Here is a 21,585-nt window from a genome sequence, read left to right on the forward strand (position 1 = left end):
TCATCCATAGTGCACACATATTTCTTGTGCTTGAACAAATACATATAAAAGTTATAATTATCTAAAGCTGATAGTATCTTAGTTACTAAAAGAAAGCCTAAAATATAGCTTGACTAGTGATCCAATTCTGTCATGTCCTCTATCAGAATGTAATGAACATGGCTGTTCAATGCGTGTTTAATCTGACATTTTATTATTGACATTTTTCTCTAAATTTAACAAGTTTTTTCTCTAAACATAACAACTTTATTCTCAAAATGTAATGAGTTTATTCTTAACATTTAATTTCAACTTTTTTTCTCAAAATGTAATGGGGTTTTTTCACAAAACATAAAGATTTCTCAAAATGTACTCAAAATTTAGTTTATGCTCGACATTTTGACTTTTTTTATCGAAATGTAATGATTTTTTTCTTGAAACATAATGACATTCTCACAATTTCATGAGTTTATTCTCAATATTTTATTTTGAATTTTTTTCTGGAAATTTAATGGGTTTAATCTCATTTAATAATGACTTTAATCTCGAGATGGATCTTTTTTATTATTGCTTGGCCCTAATCGTCTTCCGTACATTAATGTATAATTTGAATAATAAAATTAAAAGAGCAGCTAACATCAGTCTCCTACTTAAATTTACTAAGAAAATGTTTATCATGGTAGAATTTCTGTGTTTATCCCTGTTTGAGATTTATCTTTCCTGATTTGTAACAAAAAACAAAGGTCCCAATCAGAGTCATTAACCAATTTGGCCCAATAATAAGTAGTGCAAGACTTACCTCTAGTATGCTGTTAAAAATGAAGCCACGAAGCTGGATCTATATGCTGATTAAAAGCTGTTCCATACTGAGAGGAAACAGCACAAAGTCCAGGAATAAAAGCAACAGTAGATGCAAAACAAATGGAAAACACAGGACTAAAAATAGTAGTTGAGGGAAAACAGTTTCAAAGTAAAAAGTAAAGGAAACACTGTACAATATTTTTGAATAACCATATTTACCTATGCAAATCTCATAGGTGACCGATTTTGATCTCAAAAAGGTGTGGAGTTTGCATCTATGAAAAAAAAAAAAAAAAACTAAACTAAAAAAGTACCTGTCCCACACAAACAGGAACTCACTGAGCTGGTGTTTATTGACATTTGCCACTTCAGGTAAAATTCTTCTGAAATGTTTACTTTTTTTCAGAAATTGGTGTCTGCAAACATGACATTATCAGATCAACAAAACAGCATAATCAGTCAGATCCCTTCCCTGTTCTACTTAAGGAAAAAAAAAAACGGAACTGGCACCGTGTTCGTTCCGTAAGTAGAATAGGGAAGGCGTAGGACATACAGCGTAAGCTTTTTAAAGAATATGGAAAGGGGAAGCATGTGCAAATTTTAATTGACAGTGGAATAGGCATGCATGTAGTGCACTCAGTATAGCCCGCTTCATAAACAATTGACTCTTATGAACCTCTTCTTGGTTAGTCAGAAACAATGCAACCAGTTAAGCCCAATTCACAAACAAATGGACTATGACTCCAGTTGTTCATGAATTGGTGGATTCTCAAACTGCCTTCTCCACTTTTTTGTCATCCAATGAAAAAAACACAATGAAATCAATAATAAGATGTTTCCAAATGGCTTTTCGTATCTATTTGATGTGTGAAACTCTTCTTGCACTAAAGATATCTGAAACACTTCCCTCCGCTGTGAACTTTCATGTGGCTATAACGGGTTCCTTTATTTGTGAAACTCTTTCCACACACTTTGTTAACCTCAGTTTAAAACATTTTGACATGTTTTAGATGACGCCATCATCACACGGCTGACAGACGCATTTAAGCGGGTAAATAAGGGTTGTAATAATGACTCAGGGGCGGACTGGCCATCTGGCAAACAGGGCATTTCCTGCTGGACTGACATGCTTTTTGGGCCGATACATCTCATCCTTTTTTGTCTAAATGGACCATAAACCCATACATCGGTGACCCATTATATGTTGGGGTCTTTGTGGCAGCGTAATGTGATGGTCAAAAAAAGTCAGTGCAGGACCAATGAGGTTCATTCTCATGTGTTACGCAGCAAGTTTGAGCGTCCGCAAGAGGTTTGTTCTTGCGTGTCGTTCAGGTTTGGTTGAACTTCTGTTTATGTTTGATCAATGTTGACATGCGAGTAAAAGCCTGAATTAAATCTGTTCATCATAACAAGCGATTGATTATCTTCAGAAAATTTGGACTAAAACGCTCTATTCATATGGATTACTTTTATGATCTCTTTATGAACTTTTTGAAGCTTCAAAGATCAAGTTTCAAATGCATTCTATGGATGGACAGACATCTCTCAGATTCCATCAAAAACATCTTAATTTGTGTTCTGAAGATGAATTATTTTGTAGTTTGTTTCATGTTGCTTGTTTTTGTCATGCTTCCCTTGTTCCTCATGTTCTCCGTTAGTCCATGGCTGCATACGAAACCGCCTACTCAATGAGTAGGTACTTAATTTCAACAAGTACTTATTTAACGAGCGCTAAAAGAGTAGGTACTTAACTGCCAAATCTCGTTGAGTATGAATGAGATCCTGATATAATCGGCCATGTTGATGTTATCATGTGACCTACAACGTTATCACAAGCGCAACAACTTAAAAGATATGAGTGACAGGTTTAATTCTTCTATCTGTAAATATCCTTTTCTCTACTATATTGATTAAACGTTTTGTGGTCTTGTTGAAGAAACACCTGCCCAGTAATTTTATTTTGGACTAAATATATGTTGGGTTAATTTAAGTTCTTATATTTAACTACTAATGTGAATTCACATGAATATGTTGTAATTTCTTAATTTTATATGCAAAAAAAAAAAAAAAGTTCATCCACAAGCAAAAGTGAAAAGTTAAAGATGCCACTATGGTATTTTCCCTGATCTTGTATGTAATTATAGGTTGTGTTATAAAAATAAAGATATGAGTGACAGGTGCACTAACACCTCACAGCACCAGTAACTCCACAACCCTACCTAGTGCGGTTTTCATCAGTGATAGCAACGTCTGCACAAACAAGACATCAGCAGCTGCTCGAAGATCTCGCCTTTGGAGAAGACTGATTTTATACTCCAAAAATATAAGTATAAACTACTTAATTTTGATTACCCCAGAATTAATTGCTTTGCTAGCACACCCCAACATTAACCATAAACCAAAACTTAATTATATTACTTTTCATTTTACTTCTTTAGTAAAACAAGCAAAATGTAATGTTTTGTCATATGACAGCTGTGCATGAACACACACTAGACAAATACAGCTGATGTGAATACATCTCCATTTACAGTCAAGCAGTGAATTAATGCATGAAGTAATAAAATATATAAATTTACTGATAATAGCATAATTAATAAATAAATAAATAATACAAAATAATAATGACAAATAAATGCATATACAAGTCAACAACACAAAGCTTTATTCAAATGTATTGATCTAACAATCACGTATTTACAGTCCTGCTGTACAGTCCAATTCTGCAGCTTTATTCTGATGAAGCAGCTGATGAACACCTTCATCCATCATGTCCCTCACTGCTGCTCTTCTCAATGGGGACATCGTTGATCCAGAGGATGAGGAAGACCATGATGATGGTCCTCTGAACCCCACAACCTTGAAGCAGGAGTGGGAGAAGATGTGCGGGACAATCTGTCTGCTGCTGTGTCTGCTGCAAACATCCATGTGCTCTCCATCATCATGACTGAATAAACAGATTAAAACTTTTTACACTTCATTCATGTCAGCATTCAGTTTCTTGCCATACTTCATTTCATATTTTTACAATTACATGAAGATTTCTTTTGTAGCTTCATTACTTTTGTGGTGTAGTGGTTTAAACCACTGAGCTGGTCAGCAGAAGGTTTGCTGGTTCGATCTCTGCAGCGTCTCCACCAGTGTGTCTTGATCCAGACACTTTACTCCAGGTTGCTCCAGCGGGATCATCCCTGTAATAAGAGCACAGTTAGTCACTTTGGATAACAGCATCTGCCAATGTATAAATGTAAATTTTTGGTAGATTTTTTTAAGTCCTTTTTTGTTAGTGTCTCGAGCACAAATGCTAATTAAAGCTGTTTATTTCAAGGTACTACTATAAAATAAATGCATTCATACATTTCATACTTATTTCTATTTGCGGGCATAAAGGTTTAGTTAATCTAAACAAATAAATTCAGTCATTATTCACTCGCCTTCACGCCGTTCAGTCCCTGTGTTCATTTTTCTGAACACAAAAGGTGATTTTGATCAAGTTTGTCCAGCTAGTTTCTACACTATCAGTCAATGGAGCCTGACTTCCAGAAGCTTCATGACATTATTTGATGATGCTTTTGAAGCTCCAGTGTATGAACAGAAACCAGCAGAACAATCTTGACCAAAATCACATCCTCACTGTCCTTTGGTCTTTGTCTAGATGCTCTCGCTGGCTCTGGACTCACTGAAGATGAAGAGACCACATCAACATCAGGTCAGATGAGGCAGTAAGAGCAGGAGGAGTGATGGAGAGTCTCATCCATGACACTGAACCATTCCCAGGATCTGCTGTGTCTCTCCATTCTCAGTGCTCACACCCGTCTGAGGACATTCACATCCTACAAAAATACACAAACATAATACAACAGCAGTCATTTTAGCAGCACAATGTCATCTGATTTCTGTATTAGAAGTAACAAAATGATCTTACTTTATTTTTTTTTTTCAGGTTTTCCTTTTTTGTTTTTTTTTTAACAAATGTTGCCGTCACCTTTCCTTGCTGGTCCTGCTCCAACATCAAGAATCAGAAAAGTGCTGTAATAACTCTGTTTAAATTACAATAATTAAAATAAACTACAACTTAAGATTTAAATAGACTTTGTATTCATTTCTGTAGTATACTCACTCAAAGCCTTTGATGGCATCATTCCTTCATCACCAGATAAACACACATGATCATCTGTCCCTGTAACATCAGACACGATTCAAGTTTCCTCTGAGATTTATGTGCTCAAATCTAGAGGTAGTTGAAGATCTTCAGGTAGTTGAAGGTAGTTGAAGATTTAATCTTGAGGTAGTTGAAGATTTGTTTTAACTCACTTTTTATCCAACAGATATGTTTGTTGTTTTAATTAACAGTACTAACAGACAAATAAAATAGATAACTTATGTCTGTCTAGTTAAGTGTACATTTGTTTATTTACATTACTTGCATTCATGTAAACCATGTTGACAACAGTGAATTTTACATAATAGCACACACACATCACTCATAGAACATAATCCATCACTCATAAGTCATAATACTTTCCTGTCAGAGGTTAAATAAACATTTAGTAAGCATCTTTAAGATGTATCCTCTTAAGTTATGCGTGTTTACTAGAGCTCCCCGTTATCTAAACATAATAAATCATGTTTTACAGTAAAATCACAACTATAGTGTCTAGCATCTTTACACATTCAGCAGTTTACTCTATAGTAGTTCAACAAATGTGACTTTAACATGAGGAACCGTGTTTTTGGTTTTCAATACTCACATCTGACAGCATCCGTGCCGCTTTTCTCCTCCGTGTTTGATATGACGTATCCTCTCCTGTGGCCTCCTGGGATAGAAAAGTATCCATCGAGGAACACTTCAGAATCTAGGCGGAAGCAGTAGGCCATCCGGGAACCTCTCGACTACTATTTTATGATTACTGAGGTTTCTGACATACTTAATTCGCTCGCCTACTGCTTTTCCCCCATTGTATAGTAGGTAAGTAGGTGGTTTCGGACGCACTTTAAGTAGGCGCACGGCCGAATCTCGCGAGAATTAGTACGTCACCCAGGTCAATTTTCGCCTACTCTTTTTGCTTCTGCCATACTTATTCGCTCGCCTACTGCTTTTTGCCTACTAAATAGTAGAGAAGTAGGCGGTTTCGGACGCAGCCACTGTGTCATAGTTTCATTGGTTGTTTATAGTCATGTGGTTTTCAGTTCTGTTTGGTCATTGGTTCTCTTGTTCCTTGTGTCACCTCCCCATTGGTTGTCCTAGTCATGTGTTCCATCAGTTCTTGTATTTATAGCCATTGTCTTCCCCATGTTTCTTTGTCATGTATTATTTATGTAACCTGCTGTCGGTGAGAGTTTTTGTCAAGTCTGTTTCAAGTCAAGTCTGCTCAAGTCAGGTCTGTCAAGTCACGTCTGTGTTTTTGTTCCTGTTCATGTTATGGACTGTTATCATTAAACTGCACTTGGGTTCTAACTTCACTCGCCTCCAGTGGACTCCCCTTCATTACAGTGCTTTTATATTCTTGTGCTGTGTTAATACTATAATGTTTCAATGTTTATTTTCTCAACTGTTACACAAAATGAGTTCACATTGGTTATCCTGGGGAGAGGATTGTCTCATGAAACGCCCACAAGAGAGAGATATGAACTTTATTCATGTTAATCCACAGACTGAGTGAAGTTAATGGTGGCCGTGGCTGTCATTAAATCCCTTTTTGGTGAACCACATCAGAAGTGTCCCGAGTCTTCTTACACACAACGCAGATGATGGTAACGGTGGTCAGCACAGGACCGGTTATATTCACACTTCGTGACAATGATCTGCAACAGGAGGATACACACTACACAAACTGGACGGTCTGTTGAGGAACTGTGGCACTGGCTGTCGTGTCGATGTGGCCTTCACAATGGATGATCTAGTTGACTCGATCTCTGCTGATACTTCAGGGCTGCGTTGTGGTCCAGTTGAGGATTGTATTCATCACGCCGGTATGGAAGGCCTGTTGAGGAACTGTGGCACTGGCTGTCGTGTTGATGTGGCCTTCACAATGGATGATCTAGTTGACTCGATCTCTGCTGATACTTCAGGGCTGCGTTGTGGTCCAGTTGAGGATTGTATTCATCATGCCAGTATGGACTGTCTGTGGAGGAACTGTGCTACTGGCTGTCATATGCTCTCGCAGATGGTTACCTTTTGCTCACCCCCAAACTAACCTACCCAGAAAGCGGATCCTAGCATGAGGCTGCCTCCGCTAGTGGTCCCTCACCCTCCCACGCTCTATCCCTTTACAACTTACCTCATTCCTCTTCTCCCTTCTGTTTCCCAAATTCTTCTAACATTCTTCTTGGCACAGATCCTAGAGCGAGGTTGCCTCCGCAAATGATCTCAACACTCTTTTGCCCACCAACCCCTTTCTCTCACTTCAGCCATCTTGGACAACAGTCAGTAATGGAGCCCTCCTCCCAGCATCCATCTTTTTCCAACACCAAACACTTCTTCTGGTCTGAGTCGCTTGTCCAGCTCATTCTCTCGCAACAGCAGTCCCTCTTTCAGCTCCTCCTAACGCAGTCACCATGGAACAACCAACATTCTCAACCCATAACCGTTCCCTAATTTGATCGTTTTCCTTCGGAGCAGTAATTTTTATATCTACCTCAAGCTTTGCAGCTAAGTGAGTAGCCTCTCTCTTCTTCAATCATCATTTCCCAGTTAGTTAGTGAAATGGACACCATTCAGACAATTTCCAACCAGTTCTTTCTTTCAGGCCTGACAGAACATTTCAGGCACAGTCTGGAAAGTATACCTGACTCCAGCTTGATCTGCAATAACTTATAATCTGCAACAGCTGGACCCAATATAGTGGAAGGCCTCATCAAAAAGAACTAGATTCCGGATTCATGATCGGCCCCTTTTGATTCTCCACCTTATTCCGCATAAGCCCAATTGGAGTAACCAAATTATTTGAATTCTCCACCACCACAACATAGACCAAGCAATCATTCTCATAAACCTGTATCCCATAGTAGTAACAGCCAATCTATAGGGTTCCAAAATGTTAATTGCCCCTTAGAATTTCTGTCTATTACCAGTTCATCATCATAGATGAACATATCCCAGGTCATCAAAATAAAATCACAGATGTTTTATTTTCTTTTTCAAATTTAGAACATTGGTGTGTTAGAACATTGGTCCATTCTCTCAAGACATCTTCTTACCACATCCACAAATACCATACTGCAAGCCATTTCTCCCAGAACATCGAGCCCCTCCTCAGTGGACAGCAAGCCAAATTAGCTAACCTACTACCCTAAAGATTATATGGGCAAACGAATTGTTAATGCATGGTCATTCAAATTAACCATTTATACAGATTTTATACCGTGCCTCCCTCTTGTGGATAACATTAGCATTACGGCCTCTGATTCCCATTTATATAAAATTAAAAATTGCTGTTAGCACCCCTGAACATCAGAAATTAAACATCGGACACTATGCATGCATTGAAATTATATCTAATTATTACATTTCTGTACCTGAGAATACTACGGTTAGATCTAACTTTATTTGTAACTGTACTATAGTATTTATTAATGATTTAATGTGTGTAATCTTATTTTTACTGTCTATTCGTTTGTCTTTAGTTAGGCTTATAGTTGTTGCAGTGGTATCGAAATACTTAAAGTGTTCTATAAATAATAATTGGTGCATACCAAACACAGACTGGAGGGTCCTTTGACATGGAGTGCATTTTCTGTAGCAATGCTCAGTGATCCTGTGGTAATGTACTGAGAGAAGAGAGAAAGGAAGCTTCAGTTAGAATATTTAGCTTATAAAAGACAGAACTATACTTAATTGTATAAAGTTTGCTCACTATGAGAGATCCCCAGTAAGAAATGGCACTGAAGACAAAGATGGTTTCTGCATAGATGCCAAACAGGAGAATCAGCAGGCCGATCATTATCTGGACAGTCTGAATAAGACCAGAAAACAGATATTTATTGCAGGGGTCATAATTAATCACAGTTTTCAGCTGAGCAGGGTCACCAGATCTACACAACAAAACCTGTGAATGTTTCTACTACTGCTATTTTGGATATGTTCCTGTACATTTCCTCCTTCACACTCACAGACACATATGATAATCAATTATTGAAAGATTTCTCACCCCAAGTGCTTTTGGTTGTCTTTTCAGAAATGCCTCAAGTCCTGGAGGAAATACATTTGTCCCTCTTTCAGCTGGTGCCGTTTGTTCTGGTTGCTGAAACTGGTTGATCAGTGTCCCAGAGTTTGTGGGTATGATGGTACTGGACATTCTTGTTTCTGAATATGAGATTGACCTGTACAAAATCACAGTTAATGAAGAGATGAAAAATCATGTGAAAAATAAGTACATAAAATACCAGTGTATTTATTAAAATATTATACACTGGTCAAAAAAAAAAAAAAAAAAAAAAATCAACACTTTTAAAACACATCTGATGTTAGGAATGAAAGGATGCCACATTGTTTGATGGAAATTAAAATTATCAACCTACAGAGGACAGAATTCTAGACACCTCAAAAATCAAAGTGAAAAAATGATGCAGCAGGCTAGTCCATTTTGCTGAAATTGCAAAATGGACTAGCCTGTTCTCAACTAGCATGTTCTCAATGAGGCAACGGATAGTGTCCTAGGGTATTTCCTCCCAGATCTAGACCAGGGCATCACTGAGATCCTGGACAGTCTGAGGTGCAACCTGGCAGCATTGGATAGGCCGAAACATAATGTCCCAGAGGTGTTCTATTGGATTTAGGTCAGGCGAGCATGAGGGTCATTCAATTGTATTAATTCCTTCATCCTCCAGAAACCGCCAGGCATTGCTGGCACCAGCGTAGGGTCTGACAGTGGGTCCAAGGATTTCATCCTGATACCTAATGGCAGTCAGGGTGCCGTTGTCTAGCCTGTAGAGGTCTGTGCATCCCTCCATGGATATGCCTTCCCAGACCATGACTGACCCACCACCAAACCGGTCATGCTGAATTATGTTATAGGCAGCATAACATTCTCCACTGCTTCTCCAGACCCTTTCATGCTTAGGGTGAAGCAGCTCTCATCTGTGAAAAGCACAGGGTGCCAGTGGTGGACCTGCCAATTCTGGTGTTCAGTGGCAAATACCAACCAAGCTCCACGGTCCCGGGCAGTGAGCACATGACCCACTAGAGGACGTGAGACCCTCAGGCCACCCTCATGAAAGTTTCTGATTGTTTGGTAAGAGACATTCACACCAGTAGCCTGCTGGGGGTCATTTTGTGGGGCTCTGGCAGTGCTCATCCTGTTCCTCCTTGCACAACGGAGCAGACACCGGTCCTGCTGATGGGTTAAAGGCCTTCTACGGCCCTGTCCAGCTCTCCTAGAGTAACTGCCTGTCTCCTGGAATCTCCTCCATGCTCTTGAGACTGTGCTGGGAGACACAGCAAACCTCTGGCAATGGCATGTATTGATGTGCAATCCTGGAGGAGTTAGACTGCCTGTGCAACCTCTGTAGGGTCCAGGTATCACACCTATCCTAGCCAAATGACTAGTGAAGTAGTGAAAAACAGTCAGAAAAGATGAGTAGGGGAAAAAAATGTCAGTGGCCTCTACCTGTAAAACCATTCCTGTTTTGGGGTCTGTGGTCTTCATATTCTGGAAAAAGCAGTCATGTCCCAGAATTATCAATAACTAGAATAATTCCACTAGGCCTTAAAAACAATCTTCACAGTTATTAGACCGATCAGGCATAGCATTATGAGCACATACAGGTGAAGTGAATAACAAAGATAATTTCTTCATCACGGCACCTGTTAGTGGGTGGATATATTAGGCAGCAAGTAAACTTTTTGTCCTCAAAGTTGATGTGTTAGAGAGCATAAGGAAGCATAAGGATTTGAGTGATTTTAACATGGGTCAAATTGGGATGGCTAGACGACAGAGCATCTCCAAAACTGCAACTCTTGTGGGGTGTTCCTGGTTTCCAGTGGTCAGTATCTATCAAAAGTGGTCCAAGGATGGAACAGTGGTGAACTGGCGACAGGGTCGTGGACGGCCAAGGCACACTGATGCACATGAGGAGCGAAGGCTGGCTCGTAGGGTCTGATCCAACAGACAAACTACTGTAGCTCAAATTGCTCAAGAAGTGCTGGTTATGCTGGTTTCAACCCCTGTCCACCGTCGAAAAGCACCAACAGTGGACACGCAAGTATCAGAACTGTACCACGGAGCAATAGAGGAAGGTGGTCTGGTCTGATGAATCACATTTTCTTTTACATCACGTGGATGGCCGGGTGTGTGTGCATTGCTTACCTGAGGAACACATGGCACCAGGATGCACCAGCTTTGCGCAATGTTCTGCTGGGAAACCCTGGGTCCTGCCATCCATGTGGATTTTACTTTGACACATACCACCTACCTAAGCATTGTTGAGATCATGTACACCCTTTCATGTAAACGGTATTCCCTGGTGGCTGTGGCCTCTTTCAGCAGGATAATGCTCCTGCCACAAAGCAAAAATGCTTCAGGAATGGTTTGAGGAGCACAAAAACACGTTTGATGTGTTGAAAAAGCCTCAAAATTCCTCAGATCTCAATCCAACCAAACATCTGTGGGATGTGCTGAACAAACAAGTCTGATCCATGGAGGCTTCACCTTGCAACTTACAGGGCTTAAAGGATCTGCTGCTAACATCTTGGTCCAGATACCACAGCACGCCTTCAGGGGTCTAGAGGATAGAGGTCTTCACGGGTCCAAAAATTCATACCCAAACCCAAAAAGAGACCCGTAAATGTGCTACATGGAACCGACTATTATTTTGAAAGTTGGACCCGGACCCATGCAGAACCAAGAAATGCCATAGATGTAATACCCGGAACCAACGCGGTCCCGTCCATTATTTGAAAGCTGGACCCGAACCCGGCCGGGAAGAAACAGACCCGACTGGACCCGATCGGCACATAGGTCTATTCCACAGCAAATTGCTATTAATAAGTCAATAAACATGTTGCGAAAAATAAAAAGTTTTGTCTTACCTACTTCTCCCTTGTACCTGGCTGATGCACAATCCTGCTTGCCAAGAAAGTTCATCCATCTCTTGCTGATTTAAATGCTTAATCCACTCATTATTACAGCTTTAAAAGTCCACATACTGCCACGATGACAAATGCGACTTTGCAGTTTTGCTGTATCTTGAGTCTACTCATATATTAAAATAACTTTGACTGTTAATTTGCCCTTTTGAATAATGATCGCTTGTTCAGTGACATGGCCGCTGACATCAGCATTGCCTATTTGCGATCATTTCCGTGCTTTCTGAGCCGAGTCTGACCAAAACTTCAGATATAACAAGACGGTTCATTCATAATATTATTATAAAAATAGGAGAAAGAAAGTGTGCTCGCATGAGACTGCACATGCGTGTTAGCTGGAGCAACCTGAAACATAAGCTTTTAAACATCGTAAACATCATAGAAAACATTCATGTTCATCTTAGATGAACGGGTGATCTCCGAATCAGATTGGCTCGGGTATACACACAATGTTAAACAGACCTGGAAACCGAAGTAATAGATTGGGACCTGACCCGGACCCAGCTGACCATTTAAAATATAGACCCGAACCCGGTCGGGTCCCGGGTCCTCAGGGTACTCTTTGTAGACCTCTACTAGTGGAGTCCATGCCTCGACGGGTCGTGCTGTTTTAGCAGCAAAAGGGGGACCAACACAATATTAAGAAGGTGGTCATAATGTTATGCCTGATCAGTCCATATTACAAACAACTCATGTTTAAACTGATCTACAGCATTTAAGGTATTTAACAGTTGCTGTATTCACAAACAAAAGTTAGCATTAACAAAAGTGCTCTACCACCATCATAAATCCACACATTACTAATGAAAGATAAATCTAATCAGCCTGACTTTTCTTTCTTGGTTTCTCCCTGTTTTCTCTCTCTCTGGTCTTCAAGGATGCAAGACTTATTACTTTATGTCTGATGTTCTACAATGATTTAATGTATATTCTCATTGGATGGTTGTTACAGTTGCTACACCACCCCTGGAAACATGTATAAAAGCCAAGTACAAGTAAAATAAACAACAAAATGCAGACATAATGCACAGACAGTCATTTGTATAAAGGTAGTCAGATGAGGTGTATTTTGTTTTACCAGAAAAAAATACTTTGCTGTGCGTTTTTATAGTTCACTCCTCAGAGATAATGCATCCTGTGTTACAATACTGTTTCCCAGAATGAAAGATAAGTGTTTGGAGCTCAGATGGTTAGGACGGGTGGCAAAGCTGTCCACTGTTTCCAAGGAATAAAGCCTGACACTCCACTGTAGTATATATTCCCATTCATAATATGATTAAATTAAATCTTACTTAATTTGGCTTAGTTGTATTTTATATAATCTTCATGCTGGTTTGGAAACAGGCTTGTAAATATTGTACAAAAAATGTGACATAATGATCATCACAGTCATAACATTTATTGTTTCTTCATGTTTCAATTCATTCAAACAACTTTATTCAAAGATGATGAAGACAGAAAACAGTTTTAAATTTTACTATTATGGTTAGTTCAAATGGCAGAAATATAATCCTTAAATTGTTTAAAGACTACCAAGAAAAGTTTTTTTTCTGGTAAGAAGACTTACACAGAATTTCAGTGTTTTGCTTAAAGTTAATCTTTCCTTATTTGTAACAAAAATATCATGAGGTAATAAACACCTTCCCAAACAGAGTCATTAACAAATTTATCAAATAATCAGTAGTGTAATACTTACCTCTAGTATGATGTTAAAAATGAGTTGAAGCTGGATCTATATGCTGATTAAATGTGGTTCAATAAATCAAAAGCTGAAACATAATACATGAAATGAACAAGGAATACAAGCAACAGCAGATGCGAGACAGTGGCCAACACAGGGCTAAAATACATGATTACTCGAGGGAAAACAGGGAGCACTTAGGCTTAATTAGGGTGGGGAAGCAGTAGAAGAACTACAAAGACCAAGTACAATACTACAAAAGAACAGGAAATCATGAACACCACAAAATACAAGAATAAACAACTGTCAAACTAAAACAGTACTGTCATCACAAACAGGGGATGAGACACAGGTATTCACTGAGCTGGTGTTTATTGACATAACAGCAGTGGTAACGCGAGCTGGTGAGCAGAGGCCGTTTCAGAAAAGGAGGTTAAGTGAAAACTCTGAGTATGTTAACCCTGAAATGAGGGAAACTCAGGGCCTTAAATCTAAATTATGTGCATTTTACTTTAGTAAATTTACCTTCCAGTGGGATAATACAAATAATCTTAATGCAAAGGTCTATTTACAGTGGCGTTGGCAGTAGTGTGTAAGGCTTCTAGTGATTTTGGACTAACCTCACATGAGGGCACCACAAATGTAGTTATTTATGGTCTTAAATATAATAATTAAAATTTTTTAATAAAATTGAGTCAGATAGCTCCTTCCAATATAGTAAGTCCTTAACCCATAAAGTCACAACAAGGAGTTAGATAAAACAGAGGTTCCGCTCCCAGAGGTCAACAAATTCTTGACTCTTATGTTCTGCCATGGCCTGGTAGAATGAGGAACTGAATCCATATTGGAATAGGATTTTGGGATTTTGTGAATCATGTGCATAACATGCTTGTCTCTTCTCTTTTTCTGTTCTTGTTATTCCTCTTCTCTTCAGTGATTCTGCTTGTTAACAGCAGGTGTTCATCACTAATGTTCAATCATCACTCGATTGACCACTTCATTATTGGGCAGTGTTTATTTAAAGGGTCATGAAACCCCAAAACACATTTTTGTAAATGTGAACAGATATGTACAGGCTGCTCATCACTGAAAACAGTAAAAGTTTCACATCGCCCTCCACTGGATGCATTAACGAGACCGGATAGTGACTGTGTGTGCTGCTGTGTCTTTTATGGTGCTGGTGATTGCTGTGCTGATGGGTTGCAGGTGTGGATGGTTAGTACTCTGGTGAGGGAGTGCGCTGTGATTGGGTGACTGTGGAGCCTGGCGTGTCTCTGACCTTCTGTCCTGGCTGGTAGTTGGGTGCTTCAGAACGTCGAAGGTCATCTGCCATTCTGCGCCTGCGTAGGGCTCGTTGGAGTTAGAGATGAGCTGAGTCCCAGACCCTCTCGCTCTCCTGGAACCAGTAATCCCCTGCTGGCACATCTGTTGGTTCCCCGCTCCAGGGGAACAGTGGGGGTTGATAGCCGAGTACGCGCTGGAAGGGAGTTAGTCCAGTGGTAGGCTGACGGAGGGAGTTCTGGGTGTACTCTGCCCAACCCAGAAACTGGTTCCAGGAGTCCTGGTGACCATGACAGAAGGTACGTAGGAAACGGGCGATCTCCTGTATCTTCTTCTCCGTCTACCTGTTCGTTTGGGGATGGTAGCCGGAGGAGAGGCTTACGGTCACACCTAGGAGCTTGAAGAATGACTTCCAGATATCTAGCACACATAGGAGACGTCTATTTGATGTTTATGTCTGGAAGACTTATTTTTTAGAGTGTTTGTTCATCTGACGTTTCCTGTCAGATGTCAAATAGACATTTAGAAGATGTCTTTAAGATGTTTGTGATTTAGAATGTATGTAAAACTGACATCTTAATGACGTCTATCAGATGTTTGTAAACAGCAGATGCTTTCCAGATGAAGTGATCTTTAACGTACTAATACTACGTACGGTAGTGATATTTCCACTCAGGATCGATCACTTATGTGTAATCTGGCTGCCAGATTCTCCGTAGCTTGCTAAACATGCTATTTGAATGATGTGAACACATCTCGTATCGTCTATAGACTCTTGCGTAAGGCAACAACTAACTCATTTGTATTACTTTGCAAAGAGCTCCGTTATCGTAGCGCCACAGTAGAAAATGAAACCATATCCGTACCGGACCGACTCGGCACGAAATGCAACGGTTAAACAAATGGCTCGGTCTTATGGAAAAGCAGCTTAACCAGTCTTGGGAAACCAAACACTGTCCAAAATACAGCACAAAACAATGTCGGGAGTCAGTAATCTGTTAAACGTGCTCGCGCCTGATTTCTGTTGATATGTGCACTTTGCTGTTCGTACTGGCTAAATGTTACAGGACACTAATAAAATAAATTATGATGATGTGTGTAATGGTGTAGTAGTGGTGTCCCATTTCTTAAGGGGATTATATTTTCACCCCTACACCTTGCCACTCTGTTTCAAGGGGAAGGGCGAAGGGGTATAAAATAGAATTGGGATTACACCTGGTTCTGAAAAATGCCTAAATTTCAGTAACATTTAGTTTATCTACCTAACAAAGTATGCCTGTGTTCATTTAATGTGTTTTAGGGGATTATAATTTGGATGTCCTTAGATAAATGTTGTAAAACTAAAAGACATTTCTTTGTCTTTTTTACAGATCCTGTAATTGCAGTTATTTGCATCAATTTTCATCTTTACGTGGGTTGTGCATCCTCATGACTGCTCAACACGGATGAATCTAAAGTTGGCTGTCAGTGTGGAAACTGTACTTCAGAATCACAGATTGTAGTCTTGAAGTATGACCAAAATAAGAATTTTCACCAGAAAATGTCATCTGAGCAAGTAAGAAAAAGCATCAGGCCTACAATAAATCACGCTGCCAACAGTGATTAAAACTAACGATCGCTTAGCTCATATCATGTCAAACCGTGCAAATTATTATTACTGTTATACTTTGTTCTCGAACAGTTAATGTTAACAACATCAGCATTGCGTGACTATGTGTGTATTAGCGTTACCTGTAGATTTCAATTTCTGTAGCCACTCCACAGTCCGAAGTCTTTTGCTTTTGACTACAGGTGAACTTTCTGGATTACAATCCACCATCAAAATGATAAGTTTAATTATTTCAGCTGCTGTGAGAACAGGCTATAAATGATCCTCTAAAAGCAGCATCCTCACATGATGAAGCCGACTTGCCTGGATTCCTTCCTTTGTTTGAAGACGTGGTGTAATGACGCAATGATGCTCGAATTTCCCACGGAAAGCCACCAGGTCACACTTACTATAAAACATTATTACAAGCTTACCGTTGTGAATCGAGGTAAGATAAGGAGATACGGAGACACTGGCTGGATATGTACTTGCTCAAAAATTTATTTTGGATAAGTTTTAACCAAAAAAAGTTTTGAAGCTTTAAGACAAGTTTACAATATAGTGAGTGAGCTTTATAGTTAGACAGTGTGTATCTGATATGAATAAACATCGGCAAATTATATTTGAATGGATTGTTGCTGCTTCTATAGACATCAGTGTGTATTTCATTGGCTTTTGCATCACAACACGTGACAGCACAGGATGTCAGCAGACAGCTCCAGATATTTAGCATGCTAGATATTCGTCTGGTGTCATTGAGGTGTTGGCGATAAAGATTGGTGAGCGCCCATCACTCACTGATTTTCCTGGAACATGCAGAAGCCTTGAAGGTTCTAATATCTGTGCACATGATCCTTATTCTCTGGGAAATGCAGACAGAGGGATCTTTAGATTCTGAAGTCAGTGCAGATCCGGGCAGTCTGGAACAAGCAGATCTGGAGGATCTCTAATGAGAGGACCTTGAAGATGGTGCAGAAGGTATTTTGAATATGGGGGCTAAGCTTGTCATCATTGTCTCCGTTGCAGTTTTCAAAATCCCAAATTCACTTCTTGCAGAACTACCTTGTCTCTCTTTAGAGATTCAGAGACTTCAGAGTTATATATAGTTAGACTATAGAGCACATCTTGGGACTGGAACCTTGAACCGGGATTGGAACAGGAACTGGAGCCTGGAACCAGAAGGGAAAACTGCAGCAACCCGGAAACTGGGACAATTCTTTGTCTCAGAGACAAGCCTTTTAATCTGTCCCAAGAAGGAGGGAAATGCAAATTGGCACCTGTCACGATCACCATCTGTTCCTGTTCACTCCGGACTCCATTTCCCATAATCCTCCCTGTCAATCACATGCACTCACTCCACCTATCACCTGTTGCCACATACAGCCATGCACACTCCACACTGATCATCACACCCAGCTGATACTCATTACCAGGACTATAAACGCTCTCAAGTGCGTCTGTTTCAACGCTCTCAAGTGCGTCTGTTTCAACGCACTCAAGCTCGTCTGTTTCAACGCACTCAAGCTCGCCTGTTTCAACGCACTCAAGCGCCCTGCACGCTATGGACAAGATGGCTGCTTTGCCAGTGCCCACGGGCAAGATGGCCGCCCCTGCGTTGCTCAAGGATGCAGGGGGCGTTCCAGCCATTGAGTCCGTTCCAGAATCCGCTCCAGCCAGTGAGTCCGCTCCAGAATCCGCTCCAGCCAGTGAGTCTGCTCCAGCCCCGCATGCGCTTCCTGTCAGTCCCGTCATGGCCAGAAGGGCTGTGCTCACATTCTATGTTCTGGCTGTTTTGCGGGCCTGGAGGATGCACTCAGGCTTCTTTGACCATGGACCAGTTTGCCAGCCTGAGCCCGCTGCAGTCCCGGAGCGATCCGAGCCCGCTGCAGTCCCTGAGCAGCCCGAGCCCGCTGCAGTCCCGGAGCAGCCCGAGCCCGCTGCCGTCCCGGAGCAGCCCGAGCCCGCTGCCGTCCCGGAGCAGCCCGAGCCCGCTGCCGTCCTGGAGCAGCCCGAGCCCGCTGCCGTCCCGGAGCAGTCCGAGCAGCTCGCTTTCGTCCCAGAGCAGCCCCAGCCTGAACCTGCTGCCGTCACTGAGCTGTCCGCTCTCCCCGATATGGCCACTGAGTTCCCTTGGCCAGGCCTACCGCCGCCGCCGCCCAGGCTGCCTGCCCTGCTGCTGCCGCTGCCCAAGCATTTTGCCCTGCTGTCGCCATCCAGGCCTTCTGTCCACGAACCTGCTATGGACCCCGTGGAAATCCCAAGAACTTTTTTGGGGGGGGCAGTATACCCAGGGGTGGGGTGCTTGTGGGTGGGGACCCTGCTCAACCATGGCCGTTAAGGGCCTCTGAACTACTATGGCCTTTAATAGACTCTGACCCGCTGGGGTCACCTACAGACTCTGTTCTGCCGTGGCTGCCTGAGTCACCTGTCCTGCCGTGGATGCCTGAGCCACCTGACCTGCCGTGGCCGTCCAAGCCACCTGACCTGCCGTGGCCGCCCAAGCCACCTGACCCGCCGTGGCCGCCCAAGCCACCTGACCCGCCATGGCCACCCGTGGCACCTGACCCGCCGTGGCCGCCCGTGGTACCTGACCCGCCATGGCTATCGTGGAACTTGCATTGGAGATCCTGCTCCCGTTCCAGACTCCAATGCACCCACCCCCCCTCCCTATTCGTGCCATGTACGGCGCGAGGACGCGCCTTCCGGGAGGGGGGCATTCTGTCACGATCACCATCTGTTCCTGTTCACTCCGGACTCCATTTCCCATAATCCTCCCTGTCAATCACATGCACTCACTCCACCTATCACCTGTTGCCACATACAGCCATGCACACTCCACACTGATCATCACACCCAGCTGATACTCATTACCAGGACTATAAAGGACTCACACACACACCACCTTGGGGCTAAGTCTTGATTACCCAGTGTATCATCTCCGAGCGTTTATATTCCTGTCTGCCTGTCTGTTACCGTTGCTGCCTGTTCCTGTTTCTTGACCCGTTGCTGCCTGTCCTGACCCTAGCCTGGTATACCGTTCTGTGTATGATATCCGCCTGCCTCGATCTACTGCCTGTACCCTGACTACGATTCTGCCTGTTCCTTACTGTTCCTGTTTGTTCCTGTTTTGACCCTGCCTGTACGACCACTCTACTTTAATAAAATGCTGCATTTGGATCTCTGCCTCAGTCCCGCTTCGTTACAGCACCTTTCACATCCAGTGTTTTGATTGGATGATGCTGTCAGAGGTGGCCACTGGATGGCCCCTTTCTTGCATGAGGTTCATTTGCATAGCTTAATGTTCATGTTTAGAACAATGACTTTAAGGTTTTTCTTATGCATAATTCACTTTCTAAACCAATTTCAGATTAACCATTGTGCTGAAAACATAAAGACCAGACTTCATCAGGTTATGTTGAGCTACCTATGCATTCATTTATACCTTAATGGCAAGTTTGCATATTTTGCATGTACACAAATAACACTCATTAAGTATATACTGCTCTGTATATACAGCTATTTCCTTGTTTGTTTCTCTTGGAGGTTTGAGTTTTGGAGTCCTGTGCTTTTCATCATGGCAGATGAGGTGATGAGGGGAGTCTTCCCTCATGTCTGCCCTTATGATCACTACAGGCTGATCACTACTGCGTTCATGTGTAACCCAGTTTAAGACATTACTGTATCCTCAAACTTGACATGGGAGCTACTGTGAGCTTGCAGGTGGCTGTTAAAGATCTCAAACAGGTACGGACTGTAATCCAATCCCCTGGATAGTCTGTGGCAAGAGACAGTGGAGGTGGATGGCTGAGGATGTTCAGAGAGCATGTTATCAAAAATGAGCTTAGAAAGTCCTCATCCCTAAAGTCACAACAAGGAGTTGGATGAAAGAGAGGTTCCGCTCCCAGAGGTCAACAAATTATTGACTCTTATGTTCTGCCATGGCCTTGTAGAATGAGGAACTGAATCTGTATTGGGATTGGATTTGGGATTTAGTGGGTCATGTGCATAACATGCTTGTCTCTTCTCTTTTTTCTGTTCTTGTTATTCCTCTTTCCTTCAGTGATTCTGCTTGTAAACAGCAGGTGTTCATCACTGATTACCAGAAAAATTAAAATACAATAAAATAAAATTTCAGAAAAAATAAAATAAATAATAATAATAATACATAGGGCCCTATTATTCTAGGCAAATTAATAATGCTGTATTTTATAAATTCAATTAATTAGACATGTTTTAGGAAACTATTAAAATGGACTCCAGAAAAAAATTAAACAGGAAACAGAATTTGGTATAAATAAATGAAATGAAATTTGAGAAAAAACAAAAAGTTTTATAGAGCCCTACATTTTGAATTGCATATAGCAACATTTTTTCCCCATTGAATCACATTGTGTTACACTGCATCGTAATAGGGATGAATCGTAATGTATCAGAAGCTGCTTCATATGTATCTATAACATATAGTATAATTGGCTATGCACTGAGATGTGATGCACATCCCTAACACAAACACAAAAAACTCTGCAGGACAGTGGCCCTCCAGGACTGAGTTTGGACACCTCTGCCGTAATGGCTTCTAGAGTTCATACCGTTGTCCTGCGCAGGATCTGCTTGTTTCTATGTTTGACCACACTCAATAAACATTGACCATTTATCACTGGAAATAACAGATCCAATCCTGAGATCCAGAAAGAAAAGAAATCAGACTTTATCAGGACAGGAAGCATGCTAAAAGAGACACAAAGGACTGAGACTTTGAGTAATTTTATGTATCATTTGAATATTTTCTTTTGCTTTGCAAGTTTTAAACACTCAGTTTTGTATCAGTAATATTTGATAAGGTATTAAAAGAGTTTATTTATTATCTTTAAAGTAAAAAAAAGAGTGAGTTTCACTGATGATCAGGCAGCATTGTTGATGTAAAGAGAATTGTGAAACAGTATCTTGTCTTGAATAATAATTTTTTTTACATAAAAGTGACTAATAAATTTGTTACTATATGATCCAGTGATTACATTCATGTTCTCTTTTTAGTGAAAGGAAAGCAGAATAAAGGATAGTAAATCACTGGAAGAACCCTTGTGTGCTGTGAAAGAGTAAACCCAACGGCAGCTCTGTCCACTTTTTAAGATTCATATTTAGGAGCAGAACATTCACTGTATTGTGGGG

General features: G+C 41.1%; 1 protein-coding gene across 5 annotated transcripts in view; it reads right to left on the reverse strand.

Moving 5' to 3' along the window:
* LOC125261066 (membrane-spanning 4-domains subfamily A member 15-like) overlaps positions 1-21,585 on the reverse strand; it is a 101,874-nt gene that overhangs the window by 37,619 nt on the left and 42,670 nt on the right. The window contains exons 1-2 of one of the 5 annotated variants that reach the window (XM_048179620.1): positions 1,000-1,283; positions 779-845 (exon numbers count right to left, since the gene is read on the reverse strand). The exons of 2 other annotated variants lie outside the window; for them this stretch is intronic. The gene's annotated coding sequence lies outside the window, so the exon portion shown is untranslated. Of the gene's footprint in view, positions 1-778; positions 846-999; positions 1,284-21,585 lie in introns of those variants that run through there. 2 more of the 5 variants (XM_048179618.1, XM_048179619.1) reach the window with 2 other exon arrangements.

Source organism: Megalobrama amblycephala, unplaced genomic scaffold (genome assembly GCF_018812025.1).
Source record: "Megalobrama amblycephala isolate DHTTF-2021 unplaced genomic scaffold, ASM1881202v1 scaffold253, whole genome shotgun sequence".
In the NCBI taxonomy this organism is placed as follows: Eukaryota; Metazoa; Chordata; class Actinopteri; order Cypriniformes; family Xenocyprididae; genus Megalobrama; species Megalobrama amblycephala.